The sequence below is a fragment of the Camelus ferus genome, chromosome 20 (assembly GCF_009834535.1).
Source record: "Camelus ferus isolate YT-003-E chromosome 20, BCGSAC_Cfer_1.0, whole genome shotgun sequence".
NCBI lineage: Eukaryota > Metazoa > Chordata > Mammalia > Artiodactyla > Camelidae > Camelus > Camelus ferus.
In genome coordinates this window covers 1,882,227-1,907,071 of record NC_045715.1, presented here as the reverse complement: position 1 = coordinate 1,907,071, position 24,845 = coordinate 1,882,227, and the positions used below count along the sequence as shown (strand labels likewise).

The 24,845-nt window shown below is 42.2% G+C and overlaps 1 long non-coding RNA gene across 1 annotated transcript in view; it reads right to left on the bottom strand.

The window, feature by feature from the left end:
• LOC106728538 overlaps positions 1 to 24,514 on the bottom strand; it is a 124,348-nt gene extending 99,834 nt beyond the window's left edge. Inside the window, exons 1-2 of the long non-coding RNA XR_004313324.1 lie at positions 24,394 to 24,514; positions 13,384 to 13,523 (exon numbers count right to left, since the gene is read on the bottom strand). This is a non-coding gene — a long non-coding RNA (uncharacterized LOC106728538). The remainder of the gene's footprint in view (positions 1 to 13,383; positions 13,524 to 24,393) is intronic.
• Positions 24,515 to 24,845: the final 331 nt, after the last annotated feature.

The following is a 24,845-nucleotide window of genomic DNA, read 5'->3' as shown; positions in this document are numbered from 1 at the left end:
GTGTCAGAATTTCTAACTTAAAACTTTCTGAGATTTTTCTTTGTGGCCTTTACATGATCAGTTTTTACAAAGTTACAGAAACATTTTAAAAGAATGATTATACAACTGTAAAGATTCCACAAAAAAACTATTAGAACTAATGAATTCAGCTGAATTGAGGATGCAAAATCAACATGCAAAAATAATTTGCATTTCTATTCTATACCTTAACAATGAACAATCCAAAAAAGAAATAAAGAAAACGATACTTCCAATGGTATCAAAAAGAATAATATACTTATTAACTTAACCAAAGAGGCAAAAGACTTGTATACTAAAACTACAAATCAGTTCTGAAAGAAATTTAAGGACACAAATGTATGGAAGAATGTCCCATGTTCATGGATTGGAAGACTTAATATTGTTATGATGACAGTACCATCCAAAGCAACCTACATATTCAATGTAAACTCTATTAAAATCTCACTGATGTTTTTTGCAGAAATAGAAAAATCCATCCTAAAATTCATATGAAATTCTAAGAGACTCCAAACAGCTGAAACAGTCTTGAGAAAGAAGAACATGGTTGGAGGACTCACCCCTGTTATTTTAAAAACTACTACAAACCAAACAAAAACAAACCAAAACTGTAAATACTGGCACAGGGATAGACCAATGGAACAGAACAGAGAGCACAGAAATAAACCCCTACATCTATGACCAATTAATTTTGGACAAGGGTGCCGAGATCATTCAGTGGAGAAAAGACAGTGTTTTCAACAAATGATTTTGAGAAAACTGGACCTCTACATTGCAAAGTAGTGAAGTTGGGCCCTTGCCTTATACCACACACAAATGTTAGCTCAGATGGATCACAGGCCTAAACATAAGCATAAAGGTAACTCTCACAAGAAAACACAGGGGAAGCTTTAAGGCATTGGGTTTGGCAGTGATTCCTTGGATGTGACACCAAAAGCACAGGCAAAACAATGTAAAAATAGGTAAGTGGGACTTCTTCAAAACCAAAAACTCTGACTCACTGGAAAACAGTATCAAGAGTGAGAAGACAAACCTAAGAATGAGAGGAAGTATCTGCAAAGCATACAGATCAGAGTTTCATATTCAAAATATATAAAGAGCTTCTAAAACTCAACAACAACAACAAAAATAACCCAATTTTAAAATGGGCAAAAGACTTGAATAGACATATCTCCAACGAAGATATTCAAATGGCCAATAAGCACATGAAAAGATGCTCAACACCACAAGCCATGAAGGAAATGCAAATCAAAATCACAATGAGACGACACTTCACACCCTTCAGGGTGGTTAGCAAGGATGTGGCTAAGTCAGGACCCCACACACCCCTGCTAGTTAATACGAAATGCTGCAGCCGGTGTGGAATACGGTGATTCCTCAAAAAGTTAACATAGGATTGCCATGTGATCCAACAATTCCACTTCTTGGTATATACCCAAAAGTATTGAAAGCAGAGATTCAAACAGGTATTTGTAAATCAGTGTTCACGGCAGCTTCATCCAGAATAGCGAGAAGATGGAAAAATCTCAAATGTCCACTGAGAAAAAGAGGAGACACCAGCGTCAAAGCAGCGTAAGTCGTTCTTCCTCCCCAACCCCCTTTTTCGACAATCAATCCGACATCCATAATTGAACAAAAGCACCTCTGCACATTACACCAAGGGACCCGGGAGGTTTCCAGCCCATCTGTTCATCCAAAGATAAACAGGACCTCAGTAAGGGCTGCAGATCCCAAAGAGGCAGTGAACCTGCCACACTCCTGCTCGTGGTGACCAGAAACCAAGAACCTGGAGAGCGCAAAACTGAGCAGATACCCACAGCGGAGAGAATTTGTGAACTCCAGCCTGCCTGAGGGAAGACTTCAGCACTCCACAGGAGTGGGACAGAGATGAGTCTGGATGCAGAGAAGAGTCAGGAACTCATGAAGGTGGCCCCCTCCCCAGGGCAACACTGCAGGGGCCTGGGCTTTTGGTGGCAGCTGTTGGGGCCTCCCAGCAGAGAAGGTGGAAAGCTAAAGTGGTGAGTGACCACCTCGCTACACAAGCTGTGCAGGCTGCAGGGGGAGTAATCCACCTCCCCAGCATCACCAGAGTTCTGAGAAGGGACTCCAGGACTGGGGGAGAGAGGAGAGATGGAATGAAGCAGATGACAATAATAAATGGCACTGTTCCTGTATCAGGGCCTCAGCAGGACGTCCTCCCACAAACCTCTGGGGGCAGGGGTCAGATCGATGTTGTCAAAGGGTACAAACCTGCAACAAGCAGTAAAAAGTCCTAGAGATCCAATGCACAGTATAGTCAATACAGACAACTGTATTATTATAATCATTAATCTTGCTAAGAGACTAGAACTTAATTCCAATTACTAAAGAAATGATAATTATGTAATGTGACAGAAGTGCTAATTATTGCTACAATGGCAAACATGTTACAATGTATGTGTATCAAATTAACATATTATACACCTTAAATTTACAGTTATTGTACAAATATATTTCAATTTAAAAATGAGACAATAGTAAAATCATTATAGCTTACAATAAAAAATGTCCACTGATCGATGAAAGTATAAACAAAATGTGGATCACCCACAATGGAATACTCTTCAGCTTTAAACAGGAAAGAAAACCTGACACCTGTGGCAACATGGATGAACCTTGAAAATATAGTAAGTGAAATACGCCAGATGAAAAGAACAAATATTGTGATTCCACTTATCTGACGTACCAAAAAATAGGGAAATTCAAAAGAAAAAAAGTATTCAATGTCTCTTTTCCTCTACCTTGCCTGCTTTCTTCCTGATTTACACGCTGGTCTTGGATTGACACCACCTTGCTTCTTCAGTCCCACCAGATGCCGTCATTCCTCGTCTACTGTTCACTAGGTTTACCAGGTATTCACCACTGTCCTTAAGCTTTATCTCTCTTGCGCATCAGATCTTCCACTAGGATTATCTTCTTTTGCTTGCAGTATGTTCATTAGTATTTCCTTAAGTGGGGGCCTGCTGAGAGTGAATTCTGTTTTTATTTATCGGAAGATGCTGCTTTCCAGCTCACTTTTGGAAAGGTATTTTTTGCTGGTTATAGAACACACGGTTGGCAGTATGCTGAGTTCTGACTTCAGGGCCGCTGTTGAGAAGCTTGCTTTTGCGCTGTTAGTATTTTGAATGTAGCTGCCTGTAAGATGTTCTTTGTCCTTCATGAGTTTTATTAAGATTTGTTATTGGACTATGGTATCTACCTGAAGCTAGAAAAGAGTTTCTTTTCACTCAGTGGGCTTCTTGAATTTGTGAACTGGTGGTCTTTCATTAGTTCTAGAAAATCCTCAACAATCATCTCAAACATTACCTGTCATTTTCTCTGCTTCTTTGGAACTCCAGTTAGACATCTTAGAGCTCAACTTTCTAATCCTTCTTCTATCTTTTGTTCCTTTCGTTTCTCTATGCTACATTCTGGATAATGTATTCTGACCTGCTTCTCAACTTGTTCATTTTCTCTGCAGCAGAGGTGAACCTTCTGTTAAACAATCCAACATTGGATTTTAAAACATTTTTAAAGTTTTTTTTTTTATTTTCCATTTCTTATTCTATTTTCTAGTTCTTTTTTAGATTTACCAGGTCACTTTTCATAGGGTTCTATTCCCCATATATAATTTTTCTTTAAACATAGTGAATATGACTGTTTTATGATCAATAATTTCATTACCTAAAGTCTTTGCAAGGCTGTATCTGAAAAATTAGGTTCCTGTCCACGATACAGTGTATCTATGATACTTTTTTATTGTGTGCTAGGTGCTGTCCATAAAAAATTACTTGTGGACATTCTTTTGAGGCTTAAGATAGAAGTACCTCTACCCACTTGCCAGGTATCTTGTGGCTCTGTCAGTCCAGGGCCACTTACTTGATTTTATCTTTTTACTTTTTAAACAATGCTATTGAGATATAATTACATAAAACTTACATATTTTAATTATATATATACATATATATGTATATCAGTGACTTTTGAAAATGTTTACAGCTACGTAACCACCACTGACATCGTGATATAGAATATTTTTCTCCTTGGAAAGTTCCCTTGTGCTCTGTGGTAATCCTTCTTTCCCACCATCAACCTCAAACAGCCACTAATCTGCTTTCTGTCATTCTACATCAGTTTAGCCTGCTCTAGAATTTCATATAAATAGAATCATAGAGTATGCATGATTCTGTGTCTACCTACTTAGCTCAGCCTTATGTTTTTGACATCTATTCATGCTGTGTGTACCAGTAATTTGCTCTTTTAATTTCAGACTAGTAATTCACAGCATAAATACATATTAATTTATTTATCCATTCTCCAGTTCATGGACACTTGAAGTTTTTCCAGGTTTTGGTCATTATGAATAAGGTTGCCATGAACAGTTACTTACAAATATTTCTGTAAACGTGCTGGGTCATGTGGGTGGTACAGGAATGACTTTATGAGAAACTATCAGAGTGCCTTCCAAAGGGATTGTACCAAGCTAACATTTAAATACACTTAAGGCTTAAATATTTCTGACCATGTAGGAGACATGAGTGTGTGCTACAGATACAGGTGGGGAGCTAAGGATCACCACATCTGGGACATGTTTCCCTGCCCTCCACTCCACCTCTGCTCAGCTCAGGGACAACTTTTCTTGCAGATGCCTGGTCAGAGTTCACTTCTGATATACTTTACCCTGGGGTCTAGCCCTTTCCACAACCCCCCGCTTCTTAGGCTGACCATGGAATTTGCTTTCTGTCACCTCCTGAAGTCATCAAAACCAAAGACTGGGTGCACTGGTGTCAGCAAATGCCCTCAAATGCCTTCTTGCTTTGCTGTTAGATTTTGGATAGCCAATTCCTTACACCTTGGCAGTTTCCTGATGCTTTTAATAAAGTATCTTTTATATTTTATCCAAAACTTTAGGTGTTTTCAGGCTGAGGGTTGGTTCCAACAATTTAGACCACGTTGACAAAGTGTTCTTTCCTTTCCTCTCCTCTGTTGTATCAGAAGACAGATCTGTTTTATATTTTACTGATGTTTCTAAATTATCTGAATTTTTGTAGTGGGTATGTGTTCCACTTACAATCAATAAAAATAATACATGCATTTTCAATTTGAATTAAAAGATCTACTGTGGTTATCTTTAAATTTTTCTGAAAATAAGCTGTGCCTAATTTTTCCTGAAGGCACATGGTGGAAAACTACGAGGAGCACTTTCCCTGTTTCCTTTAAAAGAGCCAAGTTTTGTGTCTCATGGAGGAGGGGTGAAGGCAGGTGTGGGCTTAGAGTAGCAGGCACAACACCAGACTAGTTATTGTGGTCAAACTGTGTCCCCCCAAAAGACACGCTGAAGTCCTAAAAGAATGTGACCTTATTTGGAAAAAGGGTCCTTGCAGATGTAAGTAATTAAGATGAAGTCACACTGGAGTAGGGTGGGGCCTGAATTAAATATTACTTATAAGAAGAGAGAACAAAGACAGCGACACACAGGAGAGCATCATGTGAATATGGAGGTAGAGACTGGAGTGACGCACTGACAAGGCAGGTGATGCCAGCACTGCCAGCAGCCGGAGGCCAGAAGCGAGTCGTGGACCGGACTCCCCCTCACAACCTCATAGGGAACCAACCCTTCTGACAACTTGATCTTGGGCTGCTAACCTCCAGGACCGTGAAAAAGTAAATTTCTGTTTTAAGCCACCTAGTTTGTGGTACTTTGTTCCAGCCAGCCCCGGAAAACTAACTCACAAGTGGAAGAAAAAGTTCTATGCAGGAGTTCATTAGTGTGGAAGAGTAGGGAAAGCCCAAATCCTAGTGGCAGACGGTGTGAGTCTGAGTATAGTGCAAACCGCTTGGGATAGATCTGGATACATCACTCTCAGGCCCATGCAGTGTCAGGACCTCTGTAGTGTGGACATGTGAGCCAGACCCGAGAGCTACTCTAAAGGCGTGGCTGCACAAAGTAGGGGGACACCCTGAGCAGCAGCATTGCTGGGCCCAAAAGACAGTATGACCTAGACTGTGAGCATCTTGGTTGCACCCCTGGGGTGTGGTTTAACATGTTCCTCTGTCTCCTTCTGTTAACCAGAAATACACGACAGCATCCATTTCAGGGGTGGCCTAGATGACACTGCACAAAAATGACCAGATTCAGGGGCTACAGACAGTACTGGCGTATGGACAACAGTGTGGAGGCTCCCTATCACTCCATGTCTGGGTATTTGTCCAAAGAATTGAAAACAGGATCTCAGAGAGCTATCTGCACTCCCAGGTTCACTCCAGCATTATTCACATCACAGCCAAGATGTGGAAACAGCCTACATATCCACCAATTGATGAATGGATAAAGAAATGTGGTCTACGCATACAACAAAATATTATTTATCCCTGTGAAGGAAGGAAATCTGTCCATGGAAGAAAGAAACATGTTATAACATGGATGAACCATGAGGACGTTATACTAAGTAAAATAAACCAGTCCCAGAAGGACAAATGCTACGTGAATTCATTTAAATGAAGTATCTGGAGATATCAAACTCACAAAAGCAGAAATGAACGCAGCAGAACTGGGGCTGCCAGGGAGTGGGGGTGGGTAGAGAAAGGGTCGAGAGTGCCAGTCGTGAAAGGTGGGAAATGCCTGGGGTCTGCTGTACAACAGTGTGCCTGCAGTTAAATACCATAAATCCCTCAGTCTGTGAATCAAACTTACACAAGAAGAATTAATGGGAGGAAAATGTTCATTCTGTGTGTATATGGGAGGCCTCAGAGAAACAAAATGAAATTCCCAAAGAGGCTGACCAGAATCAGAGGCTTATATACCATTTTAACAAAGGGCGATAAATTCGTACAGAAAGGCCAAGACAAACGAAAAGAGTCTGGGCTCTCAGGGGCAGTACATTTGGGAAAGTAAACGTCTGGGAGAAACCAGCAGAAGGTATTCAGTAAGGTCTGTTTATGCAGGTGCATCTCGGTATGTTCCATCTCCTGTGACAAAGATTGAGCCTCACTTCCTGTTATGGGGGGGGACACCTTCACCAGGGAAATGTGCATCCTCCCTTGAGGCAGATAGGTAGAAGGCAGAAAGCTTCCCTGGTGTCTGCTTTTTCTCTCTGTTTTCATTTCAAAATGATTCTTATGCCTCAGTGGCATATTTCGGGGTGGCCTATTCTGATCCCCTTCAATGTCTTCCTCAAGGTTAAGAGCCACCTGGGCTTAACACCTGGCCTTTCCCGGGCACGTCGTCCTGGGCTTGGCTAGGCTGGCAGCTCTGTGACCATCAGGAACCAGACTCCTCCCACCTGCTGCTCTGCCTCCTCGTCCCCCACGCTTGGTGCTGGAGCTCCAGCTGTGACAGCACGTTCTAGCCGGCAGGGAAGGGCGGCGGGAAGGGCAGCAGGGAGAACACCATGTCCCCCTCCGGTTAGGACACTAACTGGCTAAACGATTCTCTGCACTGGGTACAGAGTGCTAAGAACCCGTCACCCATCTCAGCGGAGCCAAGAGGCCTGATACACTGGATTCCTCTTGCAAAGTGGGGGGTTTCTCACATTTCCACCGTATGGCTAATATTTTCTGGTAGCAATAAAGTAAGATTTCACACTTTTTTTTTTTCCAATCGTCTCTGCCAGTGATCGAGCAGAAACACACCCTGGTATTCAAATAAAGTGACTTCTGCCGTGGAAAAAGCCAAGCCTTAAGCTATAAAACTTCAAAACCAATCTAAAATTGGTATAGCAACTCCCAAAGAGCCCTTACATCATTAAAAATGGAGTGGAAATGTTAAAATTGAATTTTCAAAGGCCAGAGGTATGGGATATTTTCTGCATAGATGTCAGTAAGGTGTTTCAGTGGTGCCACTGTGAGACAAATAAAACAGGGCTGATGTGGTGCGTATACTCATATGTGCTTTTTCCGGGATTCTTCGTCATCTTTGATTTTCTTGTTCCTGGAAAAGGCTTACTCAACCATGAGGCTTTTTTTGTAATAAGACCTTTCCAAAGGTCTCTGGTTCAATGGCACTCAATAAATCTTTTAAAGTAGTAAAATTGAAAGCAACATTTTTTAAATGCCCCAGGACAATATCCTGTCTCACAAACATTAGGGTTAGTACTCAAGGAAGAGAATTTTTGGTAGAACACTGGCAGAGTTTAGCGCAGCATCCTCACAACAGTCTGGAAGAGATCTCCAAGAGCTCACTCCCTGGTGAGGAAAGCCAAACTTTATCAAGAGGATGATGATTAGATTATTGAGGATACTCTGGTCCCTGATCTAGCAGTGATTCTCCACCGTCAGCAACCTGATGATAGGCAGGCTACAAGGAATCATAAAGAAAGAAAGAAAAGACATTCCAGTCCCTTCTGGTGATGCATACCTCACTATTCCAGGCAAAGATGAGATATCCAGCTGTTAAACGTTTTTTTTAATCAGAATTTCAGACTACTAAAATGTATGCTTATAAAGAATAGAGTATTATACCTATTTGTGAAAAGATATCCTATTTCACAGTTTTAGAGAGTATTTTATTTTGAATTAAATAAAATCATTATTTCCTTAAAAACTTGAATTTGTAGGTTCTAAGATGTGACTAAGCCCTACTTTACTACTGTAGGGATCCACTGGACCCCCACGGTTTGTATAAAGATTATTTTAAAAAGTGGAAACATTTGGGTTTGATGGGGCTCAGAGCAGGCCGCCCCAAAATATGATACTTTGGCATACTGATTATTTTGAACAAAAGTTACTTAAGAAACAGCCAATGCATGAAGGACACTCTTATCCCTCCTCTGTTCCCCTGAAAGTATGAAATAAATCTCCCTTGTGAAAGGTACCCTCCCTGTACCAGGAGGTAGACAGACATCTTTATCACCAGAGATAGAGAATTTAGAGCCAAGAAGACTGTTTAAACAAACCTGTTACTTCTACACTAATTTACTACCCAAAGCCCAAACTTCTTTGTCTTGTCAATTCTTCACAAATTTATTGTTTCTTTGTCTAATAGGTATAAAAGCTGCCTGCTTTGGCCACTTCTTTGAGTCTCGTATTTCTATGAGCTCCCATATACAGGAATTAAATTCGTATTTCTCCTATTAATCTGTCTCATGTCAATTTAACTATTAGACCAGTCAAAGAGCTTAGAAGAGAAAAGAGGAAAAGTCGTTCTCCCCTACAGTTTTGGCAAGTGAGCCAGGAGACGGTATCGGCTGGAAGCTGTTCTCCAGGGCTGCTGCCGCTGAGGGTCCTGGGACTTCTGGTCAGCGCTGGCAGAAGGGGAGGATTCCTACCACATCAGTCCCCCACATCTCTGCACGTGGAGTTGGTCTGTTAAAAGCCAGAGTGGTGAGAGCCCTTTTCTTTTTCTGAATTTAGATCAGTAGGAGAAGACGTCTGTGTAAACTGGTTCCTGGGGTGCAGCGACTCTAGTAAAGATCTGCTTTGAGTATCTTGCATTCTGTGGACTCTGTCCTCTCAGATATCGGTTGTTCTCTTTAGTCTGTTTTTTGCGTCACCTGTCATAAGAAGGAAAACCACAGAGCAGAACACAGGCATAGGTCCTGTACGCCCGTTATTCAAGCTGGCCTCACACACCGGTGAGGTCACGCTTCTCACCAGAATGGCGTCTGTTTAGACAAACTTTGCTGTAGGTCCCTGATGTAAAAACCGGATGAAGGTTCAGTTTCATGCTATTCTAGGCCCTGAGAGCTTGGTCGATGACTAGTGAGAATATTCAGTCTGGCCTCTGCCACCCAGAAAGCGCGTACACTACGATACAGCTGGCAGCCATTCCAACAGACTGGGATTCCAAGACACAAGTCACAAGTAGTGCTCTTCGTTCAGCCGCCAGCTCTCAGGGGAGTCTGTCATTAGGGATCACAATCCACAAAGGGCCTCTGTCATCTCCACTTTCACCACTCATAACAAGAAGAGGTGAAAGAAATCTTCACCCAACAAGATGTTGTGCTTATAAAATTCAAAAGACTCCACAGAAAAACTATCACAATTCCTCAGTAAATTTAACAAGTTCATGAAGTGAGATCAACATAAAAAAATCAATCGTATTTTTAATATTAGCAACAAACCAACAGAAAAATGAAATTTGGAAGATGACAGTTTACAATAACTTCAAAAATAGATGAAAAACCTCGGAGTAAATCTAATAAAAAAAAAGTGTTAACACCTCTACATCAAAAACTACAAACCACTACTGAGAGAAACTGAAGTACTGTAAACGAATGGAAGGTTATATTATGTTCTCGGATTGGAGGACTCAATACTGTAGTGATTTGAGGTCTCCTGAAATTAACAGAGTTAAACTGAGAATTTAGCAGATGTCTTGAGGGAAATCCAACAGAGTACAGGGGTCAGTTGCCTACCTCTTTTCTCAAAAAAATCTAGCCTCTAAGTCTCTAATTTTGTCTTGGTAAGAAACCTCTTCTGTTCTTAGCAGGAATCATATCCGCAATCTCTTGGCCTGAAATCTTGGTCTCTTGCTCTACACCCAGAATCAACAAGCGCCCTGAGGGAAAAGCGGCTGTACACTGTCAGCTCAATTCTCTGCACTGGTCCTCCCTTCTCCAGGATTTTGTGCCCTTAATTCCACTTGCTCAGCAGTACGTAGAGGCTTCCAAAACTTATTTCTAGACTACGGATTTGCCTGACTTTTCTAGCTGTTCTTAGAGGGTGTATTGTGCAATCTATGTGTTCTGTCACACCTGGACCCTGGTTATCTTTTTCAAACACAAGTTTTACTATATTCTCCTCAGCCTGACTTCCTTATTGCCCACAGAATAAAATCCAAACTCCTTACCAGATAAGACAAGTTCCTGTTCACCATCTGGTCCTGTGTACCTTTCTAGCCTTATCTCCTTCTGCCCCCTTTCATTCACCCTGTAACAGTCAAACTGAACTGTTCATCAATCCTCGAACATGTCGTACGCCCCCACCTTCTGAAGCCTCTTCACATGCTGTATCTCTTACTGGAAATTCACTTTCCCTTAAATCCTTCCAAGCTACTCCATCATTAAGACACACCTTAAATGCCACTTCTTCTATGAAGCCATTGCCAATGCTCCCAGACACAGTGAGACACTCCTTCCCTTAAGTGCCCATGCTGATGCTTCCATTTTCACACTCCCTTTGGTTACGACATGTTAATGTATCTGTCTTCTCCAACAGACTCTGAGATACTTGAAGGCAAGGCTGTGCTATGATGGCTCTTGTATTTTCAGTGTCCAGCACGATGCTTGTCATATAAAACACTCAGGTTTAGGAGATCTTGTTTCGTATTTTTTCACCAAGAGCCCTTGAACTTTTTTCTACTTGCTATCCTAACCATTCCACTTTCCCCTTTTGCCTTTCACAGCCAGACATTACCACAAATGATCTCCAATTCTACATTAATTACCTCAATTTCCCCATCATCCAATGCTTCCTCCTCCACTAAAATTTGGAAATTGCCCTCACCACTTTACAGAAACAACACTCTTGAAACCTCCAATAATTTCCTTCTCATTATGTAACTTTTTAAAAAATATATTGTATGTAAGACAAAACAATCAACAGGCACATGGAAGATGCCCAGTATCACTAATCATCAGGCAGATGCAAGTCAAAACCGTAATGAGATATCACCTCACACCTGTCAGAATGGCTATTATCAAAAATACAAGAAATAGCAAGTGTTGGTAAGGATGTGGAGAAAAGGGAATCCTTGTGCACTGCTGGTGGGGGTGTAAACTGGTGTAGTCACTGTGGAAACCACCACAGAGGTTCCTGAAAAAATTAAAAATGGAACTACCATATGATCCAGCAATTGTACTTCTGGGGATTTAGCCAAAGCAACAAACACACTAAGTCAAAAAGATATCTGCACCCCCATGTTTACTGCAGCATTATCGCCAACAGCCAAGACATGGAAACAACCTGTGTTCATCAACAGATAAACAGATTAAAAAATACGGAACACCCCCCCCCCCACACACACACCATGGAATGTTATTTAGCCATAAAAAAGAAGGAAATCCTGCCATTTGTGACAACATGGATGGACCCTGAGGGCATTATACTGAGATAAAATCAGAGAGAGAAAGACAAATACTGAATTTTCTCACTTACATGTGAAATCTTGTTTAAAAATTGAACTCGAGAGGGCAGCGCAGGGTCCCCTAGCCTTGTGGAATGTAAATTGGTGCAGCCACTGTGGAAAACAGTATGAGGTTCCAACAAAGACTAAAAGTAGAACTGCCTTATGATCTAGCAATTCCACCTGTGGTTACATATCCAGAAAAAATGAAAACAGTAATTAGAAAAAATGCACGCACCCAATGTTCATAGCAGCACTATTTACAATAGCCAAGACATAACAACCTAAGTGTCCATCACCAGATGACTGGATAAAGAAGTTGTATATATATATACACAATGCAGTATTATTTAGCCATTAAAAAGAAAAGAATGAAATTCTGCCATTTGCAGCAATGTGGATGGATCTAGAGAATATTATGCTTAGTGAATAAGTCAGACATCAAAAGATAAATACTGTATGATATCATTTGTATCTAGAATCTAAAAAATAATGTATATGAATGTATATGCAAAACAGAAACAGACTCAGATATAGAAAACTAGTGGTTACAAAAGGAGGGCTGGTAGGGGCCAATAAGGGATGTGGGGTTAAGAGATACAAACTACTATATATAATTATAACATAGACAAGCAACAAGGGTTTATTGCATAGAACAGGGAAATAGAGCCATTGTTTTTAAATTATTTTTAATGGAGTATAATCTGTAAAAATACTGAATCACAATGCTGTATACCAGAAACTATTATTATAAATCAACTATACTTCAATTTTTTAAAAAATCGAGGTCACAGATATGGAGAACAGATAGAATGATTGCTAGAAGTGGGGTTGGGGGAGGTGAGCGAAATGGGTGAAGGTGGTCAGAAAAGTACAAACTTTCAGTTGTAAGAGAAATAAGCCCTGGGGATGTAATGTACAGCAAGGTGACTGTTAACAACACTGTATTGTATATTTGGAACTTGCTTAAAGAGTAGGCTTAAAAGTGTTCATCGCAGGAAAAAATTGTAACTATGCGTGGCAATGGATGTTAACTAAACTTATTGTGATAATTATTTTGCAATAAACACATCAAACCATTTAGGTTGTAGATCTAAAATTAATACAATGTGCTATATGTCAATTATATGCCAATTTAAAATAATTAAAACGTATTTGTATATAGTTTGCTTTTCGGATAGACTGTTAAAAGTGGACAGTAGAAAGTTTGTGGGTATTTCCACCAGAAGCTCTTACACTTACTAAGTCAGACAACAAACGAAGGCCATCTGCCAAGGTCTTACCTAATCGCATCCCGCTAAGTCTCCTCCGTATCCGCCAAGACTGCAGATCATCGTCTTCGGATCTCCTTGCTCCGCTGTGACAGTGCGCCCCTCTGGCACTGGCTCACCCCCACTTCTTCTGTGTACCGACTCGTGTGGGCCTGAAAGAGAATCCAAAGGGAAATGGTCAAAGCTTGATGGGCCGTGACCAGCTGACGAGACAGCAGCAGTGACCGCACCTCAGCCCAGCTGTGGTCACCGGGCTGCCCTTTCTGGGGTCCACAGTCAGGAGCAGGGGCTGAGGACACGACTACCCCAGGTCACTGAGTGAAGGCCCAGGCGGACCCCACATGACTGGGAAATGGGGCTGGAGAAGAAAAACAATCATGCGAGAGGGGAAGCAGCACTGGTGACAAGCCACAAACGTGCACGGCACGCCGGTCAGGGCGCCCAGGCGAGGTCAGGGAGGGGCGGGGGTGCGTCTCCGGCTGGCGGCGGCAAAGCGCCCGGGAGCCCCGGACCCGCCGCACTCGGCCCCGCGGGTCCTCCCGCGGCCCGGGCTTCCCCCAGCCCCTGCGTACTCGCCCCGGCGCTCCCTGCAGCCCGCCCGCCTCCTCAGGTGCCCACCTGCCCTCAGCACTGCCGCAGCGGCACGGGGCGGGGGGTCCTCCGACGTCACCAAGCCTACGCGTGCGGCCTTCTCCTCGGACTCAGAGCTGCGGCTTTCTGATTCCCCACTGGGTATTCCTGTCACCAGCAAAGCCCGGAACGACCCCCGGGAACTGAAAACAGAACCTGGGTAATGAAGTCTAACCTTCCTTTCCCTTCGTGCTTGGTGGCGCGGCCGCGTGCAGAGGCCTCGCCGGGCCCTTCAGACCAACTTCCTGGTGCGAAAGAGCGGCACCTGCACCTCGGCTCCGTGCGCAGAAGCCCCGCCCACAGCACGGGACTCAAGATGGCGGCGGCGGGCCGTTCGCAGAGAGGCTGCACCTGCTCGGGACCCGGAGCCTGAGCGGCGCAGCCACGCCCACCCACGAGAACCCCGCCCCCTCCCCAACCTATAAAATGGCGCCGCCCCGCTTGGCGCGAGCTTGTGCACTTATTTCTTATCCCGGGAGGTTGCTTTCGTTTGCTTCTGAACGGAATGGCCGTCTGGTTCTGCTGGCTCGAGTGACACATGGGAGGAGGACCTTGTAGGGGACCAACTCAAAAAGGTCAGTAACGTTACCTCCTCAATGTCCTTTCATCTCAGAATCCTACTCGTCGTCTTCCCCTCAGACTTCTGACTTGCCCATTCCTGTGAGGACTTAACCCCGCTTGGGCGTCTGTTTCCTCATCTGAAAACGAGTGATTTCCGTACAGAGCTGTGGGGGTGAGACAGTAGCGGTGTGAGCGCTGCCGAGGCTCCGGCGGGTTTGCGCTCCTGCGAGGGGGCTGCGCGGCTGTCCCCCGGGTCCCCGCCCGGTCCTTCCCGGAGCGGGGTCTCCGCCGCCCTGCCGCCTTCCGCCAGGACGGGCCCCGTCAGTCAAGGCCTGACATACCGCTGGTCTCGTCCTCGGCTTCAGAGCCTTTCTTCTTCCCGTTTTATTAGGAAACATTGTAAACGCAGAGCAAAGTTAAAAGAGTTGTATAACAAACATCCGTGCCCACTGTGAGCGAGTCACTGTACACTCGCTTTGTTGCATGTCTTTCCATCCATCCGTCCATCTTAGTTTTGGAGGCGTTTAAAAATAAATTACAGTCATCAATGCACGTCCCTGTAAATACTCAATTTAAATGTCATCACCTTGGGTCTCTCTTTGTTGCCAGTTTTTCTTCCTTGATAAAACTCATGTATGATGTAATGTACAAATCTTCTGTGTCCATTCACTGTTTTTACCAATGAATGTACCCTTTTACCCAATTCTGTATCAAGATACAGAATTATTACCATCACCCCCCAAAGTTTCCTGATACCCCTTGTCAGTCATCTCCCACTTTTCCTCCGCAAAGTAACCGTGGTTCTGAGTTTTGTTTTGGTTTGGGGTTTTTTGCACTTAGATGAGTTTTGTCTGGCCGTATTAATTCACAGCGACGTAAACCATGAAGTAGTCTTCTAATTAGTTTCCCTGCCTCAGCTAAAGTTACTCTTTCTATCTTAATTCATTGCTCATCCGGAAGCTAAAATCATCTCCTGAAGCGCCTCTTTGTCATCCACACCACCCACCCTGTTTCCTAATCTCATCACCTGTGAAGTGCCAGTTGCTGACATGGACCGACCCCCACGTGGCTCCAGCCTGTTTTGAGCTTCAGTTCCACCCTCCTGGGGTATAAAACTTTTGAACCTCACTCAAGGCATCACACACTGCCTTGGATTTAGTTAGTTGTAGAAAACTGGACCAAAAGCACTTTGAAGACCACAGAAGTGTCCCAAGATCTTTTTATGCCACAATATCTGAGAATTTCCTTGTACATAATTAGATATTCATGGAATAAACTGATGAATTTGAAAAGGAGAATGAATGATATTGGAAAAGAGACTGAATTGGAAAAGGGAGTGTCTTTTAACTGTCTGACACTACCCCAGCATTAACTTGGATTAGTTATACTTAACTGTGTCTGTCTCATGAGAACAGGCCTGTAAAAATTCCCCAAAGAACCCTGCAAATTGTAGAGATGAGAAAAAGAGAGACAGTTGGTGGTCAAGAAGGGAAATTCTCTGAAATTTTTGATTAGGATTCTAACGTGTAATCTTATGCCACTGATACAGAGATTGAAATTTAGATCTTTCTGAGTTACTTCTTGTCAACTAAAGACCCTAATGTTCTAGTTTCACATGTAGAGCTAAGAGCAGTTGGTCTCAACTGTGTCTGCATACTAGAAGCACCAGAGGAGCTTTTAAAATCTCCTGATGCCCTCACTCCACCTTCAGCGATCCTGATTCCGTCTGTCTGGGGTTCAGCCCAGGCTTGGTATGCTTTTAAAGCTCTCCAGGTGATTCTAATGTGTAGTCGTCACTGCCAGATGAATGGTTCTTACACAGAGACTCAGCCTCACAGTCTGTGATAAATACACAAGCAAATTTAATGTTACTTTCCTTCCCTCCAGAGACCCAGTGGGAAAGGAAAGAAAATTCCAAGCCAAAGAGGAGAATTAGGGGTATTAGTTTTTTACCACTGCTGGCAGAGTAAGAGCATGTGTATACCAGGGAGAAGAGGAGAGGATTTTTCTAAGAGCTACAGGTTCTTGGAAAGCTGGGCCCTTCCTCTTAGAGCTGGAAGAAGAGCTGGTCAGCCACTACCAGGCAGGAATCACATCAGCAGTAAGGTTCATACAAACCCTCTTGCTTCACACTGTCCCAGGGAGCTGCCCTGGGCTTGGGCGGCTCAGCAACGTGGGAAGTGACCAGGAGGGCAGGGATGGAGGGTTTGCAGGCAGAAATAACCATCATCCTTTGAGAAAGTCATAACCAGAAGACATTCACTTACTGTATTTCCAGTGTAGGGTTGGGGCCTGTCTTATGGGAGGGTTGGGAGCAGAATGGGTCAGTCAAGTTTCCATCTAACAACCAAAGGAAATCAGTGGCCCTCAACCATGTCACTTCATGGTAGTCATGGAAAGTAGTATAGTCCGTCCATTCACTAGTAAACTGCAGGGGATGGCAAGGAATCTGGATGGACTTGGTGAAAACACCATTGCTTTTGCTTTGCATTGTACAGTTAAAAGAAAATAAATGATAAGTATTCAGGAAAATATTATATACTGAATCTGCTTAAAATTTCCAAATAAAATCTGATTGAAACTTTTTAAAATAAAATTGAACTTGTTTTGAAACCAAGCAGGACCCTGAAGAGCCTTTTGGGGTACAAATGCCCCTCTGTGCCCCCTTGTTTCATGTTTGTAATAAAAAGGCTTTCATCTCCTAGGCCTTCCCCAGATCCAAAGAGCAGACTCAAGCAGTTGACAGGACAACAGAGTTACAGGACTCCTAGGTCCTCCTGAAGGGATACTGATAGCAATCTGCCACATTGATTGCACCCAAGCCAGTGCATCCATGCCAGGATCTCAGTTCCAAGTCGCCACCCTCCAGCCACTGTTTCCTATTTTGTTTCTGGCTTCTTCCAGCACTTCCACAGTCGTCCTGTCTTGCCAGGACCCACTGCACATCAGTCAATCCACACTCACTGTCCCTCACCCCTCATTTCCTCCCTTCTCTCCTTGTTGATGTTAATTCCATGTTTTATCACTATCAACACGCTCTTCTATTCACCCTCCTCCTCTCTCGTTGGTCATACCCCTTTACCAAAATCACAGTTCTGGATAAATCCAACTCTCTGCGTGGGCCATGCAGTTGAACACAACCCAAGAAAAACTCTTTAATATGCTGACTGGTCTTGCTTTTGAATAGGTGACAACTAACTGAGTGATCCCTTAGGGTTGCCAGGCATTGTCCCTGATCTGTTTGCATTTCTGCTTTTCTAGATGACTCTCACACCCCCTCCTCAAGTTTCTAACACCTCCCCCATCCTCACTCTGAGCCAATCACCGTACTTTCTCCTTAACTGAGAAAATGGAAACAAACAGAAAAGAGTCCCACAAGCCCTACTACCACACACCACCTCTGCTAACCTGTGCGCCTACCCTGTGCCCTGTTTCTGTGGATTAGTCGTCTGAGACCCCAGGGAAGGCTGGCCTGTGCCTGTCCCTCTTGTCCCCTCAGGGTCACCACCGTAGCAGACCTCCCTTGTCTCTCTCCTGCATCACTGGTTTGGTCCTTCCTAGCTGGATTGTCCCCATATACAACGAACACACAATTATTTTATGTAGCCCCATTTCCCCTTCTAGTCCCTTCCATTTCTCTCCTTCCTTTTGTAGCAAAACCAATCCAAACTCCTACCTTTGCTGTTTTCAGTTTCCATCTCTTTGTTTTCTCCTCATTTCACTCCAAGTACCACCAACTAAAACTGTTTCTGGCAAGGTTATGCATCAAGCACCCTGCTGCCAAACCCACTGGCCAATTCTCTGTCCTCATCTTATTTGAACAATTAGCAGCATTAGACACCGTTGATCACTCTTCCCTTAAAAGACTTTTTTTCCTTGACTCCCAGGGTACCACACTCTCCTGATTTTTCCTACTGGCTATGCCTCATTTCTCCAAATTCTCAATGTTGGAGGACCTCAGGCCTCAGACTTCAGACAGCTCTTCCTATCTATACTCATTCTCTTTATATGTCATCTGTGTGCAGTCTGACTCTCCCATCTTGTGTCTCTAAGTCAATTCCTGCCCCCTGAACCCCAGACTGAAATATCCTACATCCTGCTCAGTAGCTCCTTCAGATGCCTAAAAAGCATCTTGAACCTAACACATCCAAAACTGACCTCCTGTCTCCCACCCAAACCTGTTTCTTCTCACAGTCTTCTCCAGCTTAATTAATAGCATGCCCATTCTTCCAATTGCTCAGGCCTAAAACCTCAAAGTGACCTTTGACTTCTTTCTTTCTCCTCACTTTCTAATCCTTTAGCAGATTCTGTTTAGTATACATTTAAGTTGTATCAAAGTACAACCCTTCTGACCCTCTCACTGCTACTATCTTGGTCAAAGCCTACATTAGCATGTGTTGCCTGGGCTATTTGAGTAGTTTCTTAACTATTCTTTCTGTTCCTTCCTTTCCCCTCAAACACTCTATTCTCAACACAGCAGCCAAACTGACCCTTTAAATATGTAAGTTAGATAATTTACTCTTCTATTTAAACCTCCCAATGGCTTCTCCTCTCACTTAGCATAAAAGGTAACATCACAGAATTGACTACAGTTCTCTACCTGACTATTATCTATAGCTATATAACAAAGCAACCCAAAACTTGGCTGCATAAAATGACACTTAATTGTTTTATGTATTAGGTCACAATTTGGTCAGGAATCTGGGAGCATCTGAACTGAGTAACTCTGGCTGAAGGGCTCTCATGAGGTTGCAGTCAAGCTGCTGGCCAGGCTTAATCATTTCAAGTATCTGCTGAGGCTAAAGGATCCACTTCCAAGCTCACTCATGTAACTGGTGGCCAGCTTCAGTTTCTCGAAAGATGCCAGACTGAGGTCCTCAGCTTCTCACTATGCCGTGTGGTCCTCTCCATAGGGCTGCTCCCAGCATCCCATCTGTCATTTTCTCTTTGCTCGAAGTGAGTGAATTGGTGTAACCACACTCAAAGGAAGAGATCACACAAAGGAGGGAATCCCAGGAGCTGGGGATCTCTGCAGCCACCTCGGAGACTGCCCACCATGGTGATCTTTCATGCTGCACCCTCTCAGCCCCCAGCCCCTAGTTCGTAGTACTCCAGGCTCTCTGGCGCTTTCCTTTTCCCTGTGAGAGCCAAGCACATAGTCAACTCAGAGCTTTTGCCTTTACTTTCCCTCAGCCTTGAGCACATTCCTCCAATTCCTTCATGGCTTGCTCCCTTACTTCTTTTATATTTTTGTTGAAATATCACCTTCCCAGTGAGACCTTCTCGAACCATACAGTCTAGAAACACAGCCCTCTGCTTCAACCTCTTGATACCCTCTATCCCCTTCTCTACTCTCTTTTCCTATTTTTCATATTGATTTCTAACATACTGTTTTACTTATTTATTTGTTTATTTTCTAACTGCTCTCTCTGCTGTGGTATCTTCTTAACTGGCTCCTAGGCCTTCAATGTTGCATTCCTTCTATAACCAAACGAGTATGCTATTAAAAAGGCACATGTGACAGTTATTGTTTCACATTCTAAAACTCTTCAGTGACTTGTGAGAGCCCAAAGCAGTTGACTTGTTGGGTGGGGCAAGACCAAGCTAGGATCAATACTGACCTCTAGAAGGTCATTTAGAACTAAATGTGTGTGGTAGCAAACAATGTTGGTTCTCTGCATACATCCCTCCTGTGGGACTTAACACTTCCATGTTTCCAACTTCATCTGTTTTTGAAGAAATATTCTACACCCCCAATCATATCAGCAGCCTTCAAACAAGATTAACAGAAGTTGGAGTATAAATACCTCTGCTCCTACACCCTGGTGAGATAACTAAAAAGTGCTATTCTATGCTGTTTTCAAGTTTTCCTACATGATTAGGCTCAGTCACCTGTATTATCAGCAGTAGCTAGCTTGATAACACACCCTGAACTGGTTGCCTTCCATTCTTTGTATCACTTTCTCTCTCCACTACTGGATTTCTTGCAGCTGCCAAATAGACTACTTGCATTTAAATTCTGTCTCAATATCTGATTAAGAAATACTCCTAACCAAAACAAGGTATAGGGAGAGTCACAGCTGGGCATCAGGAAGCCTGGTATGCCAGATGTCTCGGGGTGATACAACCCAGTAGTGAACTTTCCCTCCCCAAATGTCAGTAACAGTCTAGCTCCTTACAGTGGCAAATAAGGTCCATCACTGCCTATTTTCAGCTTTCTTCTCCAGTTCCATTTCCAACTCACCTTTTGAGGTTCAGTCCCTTGTTTTACCTTTGGATGCCATTTTGTTTGTTTGTTTTTAGACCCTAATTCTGTCATTCCAGATTAAATTCAGAATAGCAAAAAGGATAAAGAATCATACCTATCTGGTATAATCCCCAGATTCATTTCTGAGAATGGTCCTCTAGGTCCACTCTGGTGATCCACATGGTTGGTGGCTCTGAAAGTATCTAAACTTCTAGAGATCCTTAAGGAAGCCGGTGGGTCTAGAAATGTCTCAGCCAGAGTTCTTTAGTTGTTCGAGAATGGAATGCACTTGACCTAATCTTGTACATCTTGGGTTCTCAAGTGGCAGAAAAATTTCACCAATTAGGTTCATTATGATTGTGGAGTTACCATAATTACTGATTCGCTGAACCAAGTTACATTATCCACTAATGCTTAGTTTCATTTCACTTAATTTCATTACTGGAAGTTTAGGTAACAGAGTGGTGCCCATAGCTTTGTTTCACCCTATCAAACTTTATGATCTGTTAACACCTCCTAAGTCAGAATGCTTGAGATTTTCCCTGTCTTGGTTTGTGATAAGCATGGAGGAAGAGTTAGAGAGCTAGTGGGCACCTTGAGTTTACCTAGTTCCCTTTCCTGTTTTCCTGTTAACTCTCTGGGATAGAGAGTTATCTCACTTCTACAGATCAAAGCTCTGTAATGATTCACATTATACTACTTCCCGGCTAACCCGGCGTTAACAATCAGTTATCACATCGCCTGGTAGGCAGTAGGCACTTATATTTTCTGAGTGAAGGCTGAATAAGTACAAAGTCCAATCTGAGTTTAAATATAGGTTCCTTTTGTCTTTCTTGGACTTCAGCAAACAAAACTCCCCAGCGTTTTCCTCAAAGCCCTTTATTGGACCTGAAGAGAACACAAAATTTCTTGACAAAATTACTTTTTAAAACTTTTTAACAGGAGCAATTTTTTTTTTTTTTGCTTTTAACATTTTATTGGTAATTCTGGTTACTAGTATCAGTATTTTAGGGAGGAACACTGAATCCAATAAACTGAAAAGGCTTGCACAGATAGAGTGAAGAAGAAGGAAGGAGAACGAACATTCCTGACCTTGAATGTCATCATCCAAAAGGATTAATTTTTAAGCTGCCCCCATAAAATAGAACCAACAGTTAGAAGAACAGCATTGTCTGTTTCTCATTAAGGTTCAATTCAGTAAGTATTTATTGAATGTCTTTCCAGTGCATTCTGGGCATGTTGAAAGAAATAAAATGCACAGTCTTGCTTTTGAGGAGCTGGTAAGTCCAGACGTGCTCTACTTTCTCCACAGTGTTTTAATTCATTAAGAACTCTGTCTTGGTTTTATATAACCCAAGAAGGCTTCTGCAGGGAACACTAGTTCCTAGTGTTTACATGCCTTAGAGCTTTGAGTCAGGAGGCAGAGAAAAGACAGGTAGGGAGGTGTGAAACTTTTTAACTGACCAAGAGTTTCCGTTCACCTTGAATTCTCTTTCATTTTTGCTATTTCATGTTTTTTTCCCTGTATTTCTAAATGCAATCAAAAATTTATGCTGGATCCCAAAGACGTTCATATAAACATTCTATATATAAATGAAATTCCCAGTGTAGCAGAGTGGACTGTATGCTATTGTGAAGAAATGCTTTATAACTTTTCCTTCTATTTATTCTCATTGCCCTTTACAACTCCATGAATTAGCCCTTTATGTGAATTTTTTTTCAGGGATTTTTAAAAAGACAGGCAACAGTTTCTTAAAATTTGCAATAACCATTCTTAGATGACACATTATAAGGTTTTGGACCCAATTCCAACGTGTGCTTTTTAGGGAGCGTTCCCACGCCACCAAGGAGCAACTCTCTTACACCAGCTGGGTGTCCCACAGTTCAACTCAGTTTTTACACTGTTTATCTGAAGATAGCATCAGATCCCACAGGCTAAGGGCTCAGCCCCATGGGTCTGCCTTTCATTGCTGACACCAAACACAAGCCCAGGTTGTCACCTGTGCTTCTGACTGACTGGCTACAGACTGCCACGACCCTCTCCATAGCTGGGACTAATTTGCTAGAGTGGCTCCCAGAACTCAGGGTGCCCATGGACTCAGCTGGATTAGTGACTGATGGCAGTTCCCAGTGTGGGTGACTAGGTATCCATTCCAAGGGGCAGAAGTTCTTCACCCCACACCCTTTATCCTTTCTCCTAACAAACCACTTATTTCTGTGAGCCAGGGCCATTCTAGAAAAATCCCATTTCTCTGACACCAACTAAAGGCTTTGGTCACCAAGTCCAACGTGTGGAGGGGGGTTCTGAGTTGTTCTTCTACCGCTTAGAGACCTTGAGGGACAACTGTTATCTCTGCTGTTACTGTGATCAGCATAGGTCTTTTTTTTTTTTTTTTTTTTAAGACTTGCTATTTTAGGTTCACAGTAAAATTGAGAGGAACGTATAGAGATTTCTCATATACATCCTCCCCCTACACGTGCACAGTGTCCTGCATTATCTACATTTTTACTGTCACCATAGTTTTGCCTTTTCCAGAATGTCATACAGTTGGAATCATACACTATATAGCTTTCTCAGATTAGCTTCTTTCACTTAGTAATATGCATCATTCCATGTCTTTAGTAAGTTTCCTCCATGCCTTTTTATGACTTAATAGTTCATATCTTTTAAGCATGGACTAATATTCCATTGTCCAGATGTACCACAGTTTACTTAGCCATTCACTATTGGGAAAAATAAACTCGCACTCACAGTAACAACATAAATTATAAAACCTTGGCATGAATCTAGTAAGAAAAGTGTTTGAGCTATGTGACAAAAAAATATAAAACTTTAAAGTTCTAAATTAAAGCATGGATACAATTCTATAAAAACATAAATACTTTGTATTAATCTGTTCATTTAAAGTTATTCCCCCTTGAAAATCCCAGTGGAAAGATTAACAAGGTGATTCTTGTATTTTTTCAGAAAGAAAAAATATACAGTTATAGAAAGGAAAATCTGAAAATGAAGACCTGTACAGAGTAAAATGATATAACAAATATACTGTATGCAATAAAGCTATTATATTAAAAGGATTTGGTATTGAAAAAGGAATAGATAATTAAATGAATCAATGAAACAGATGAGATTCTGGTAATAAGATTCATATATAAATTGTAGTTTAAGATACAATGAAAGAAAAATAGACTAATCAATAGATGGCTTTGAGATAATTGGCTATCCATTTGAGAAAAAAATATTACATTTTACATAAAAATACAAATATAGGAAAAATTAGGCAACAGTTCTATAATCTTGCTGTGAGGAGTTATCTTTCTAAATAAATACTAAAAACAAAGGAAAAATGAAAAGCAACTTAATGGGAGTGAGTATTTGTAACATAAAATAACAGAGTATTGCTATTCATCATACATAAAAAGCATTAACAAATCTGTAAGAAGATAAACAACCCAACGGAAGACGGACAAAATGTATGTCATGATGATTTAGGGAAAAATAAATAAAATTTGTAAAATAACCATTTGAAGAAATGCTCAACTTCACTAATAATCAAGAACATGTAAATTACAAAGCCACTTACACCATCAGGTTTTGGAGAGTTCCAGACCGCATACTCAGTTTGGTGAATGGGCTGGAGAATCGGGTATATTTAAGCACTGTAAGTGGACATGTAAACCACCGTTACCTCTGGGGAAGGCAGCTTGGATCCTCTGGTCCAGTATCTGGCATATGGCAGTCATGTAATGAGCATCTGTTGACTTAATGCGAGAAGACGTCTGTGAATGGAAAAAGCTTGGACTTTGCTGTCAGAGTTGAATTTTATTCCTGGCCCTGTCATTTATTTACTAAGTAAACTTCAAGCAATTTTCTTCACTTCCTTAGGCTCCAACTTCCTTTTCTAGAAAATGGAGATACTTCCTATCTTTCAGAGCTCCGAGAAACAATGAAACAACACACATGCAGTGTTTCATCCAATGGCCCCCAAATTAAAGGAGCTGGATAAATGGAAGACTTGCCTCTCCCACACGGTTT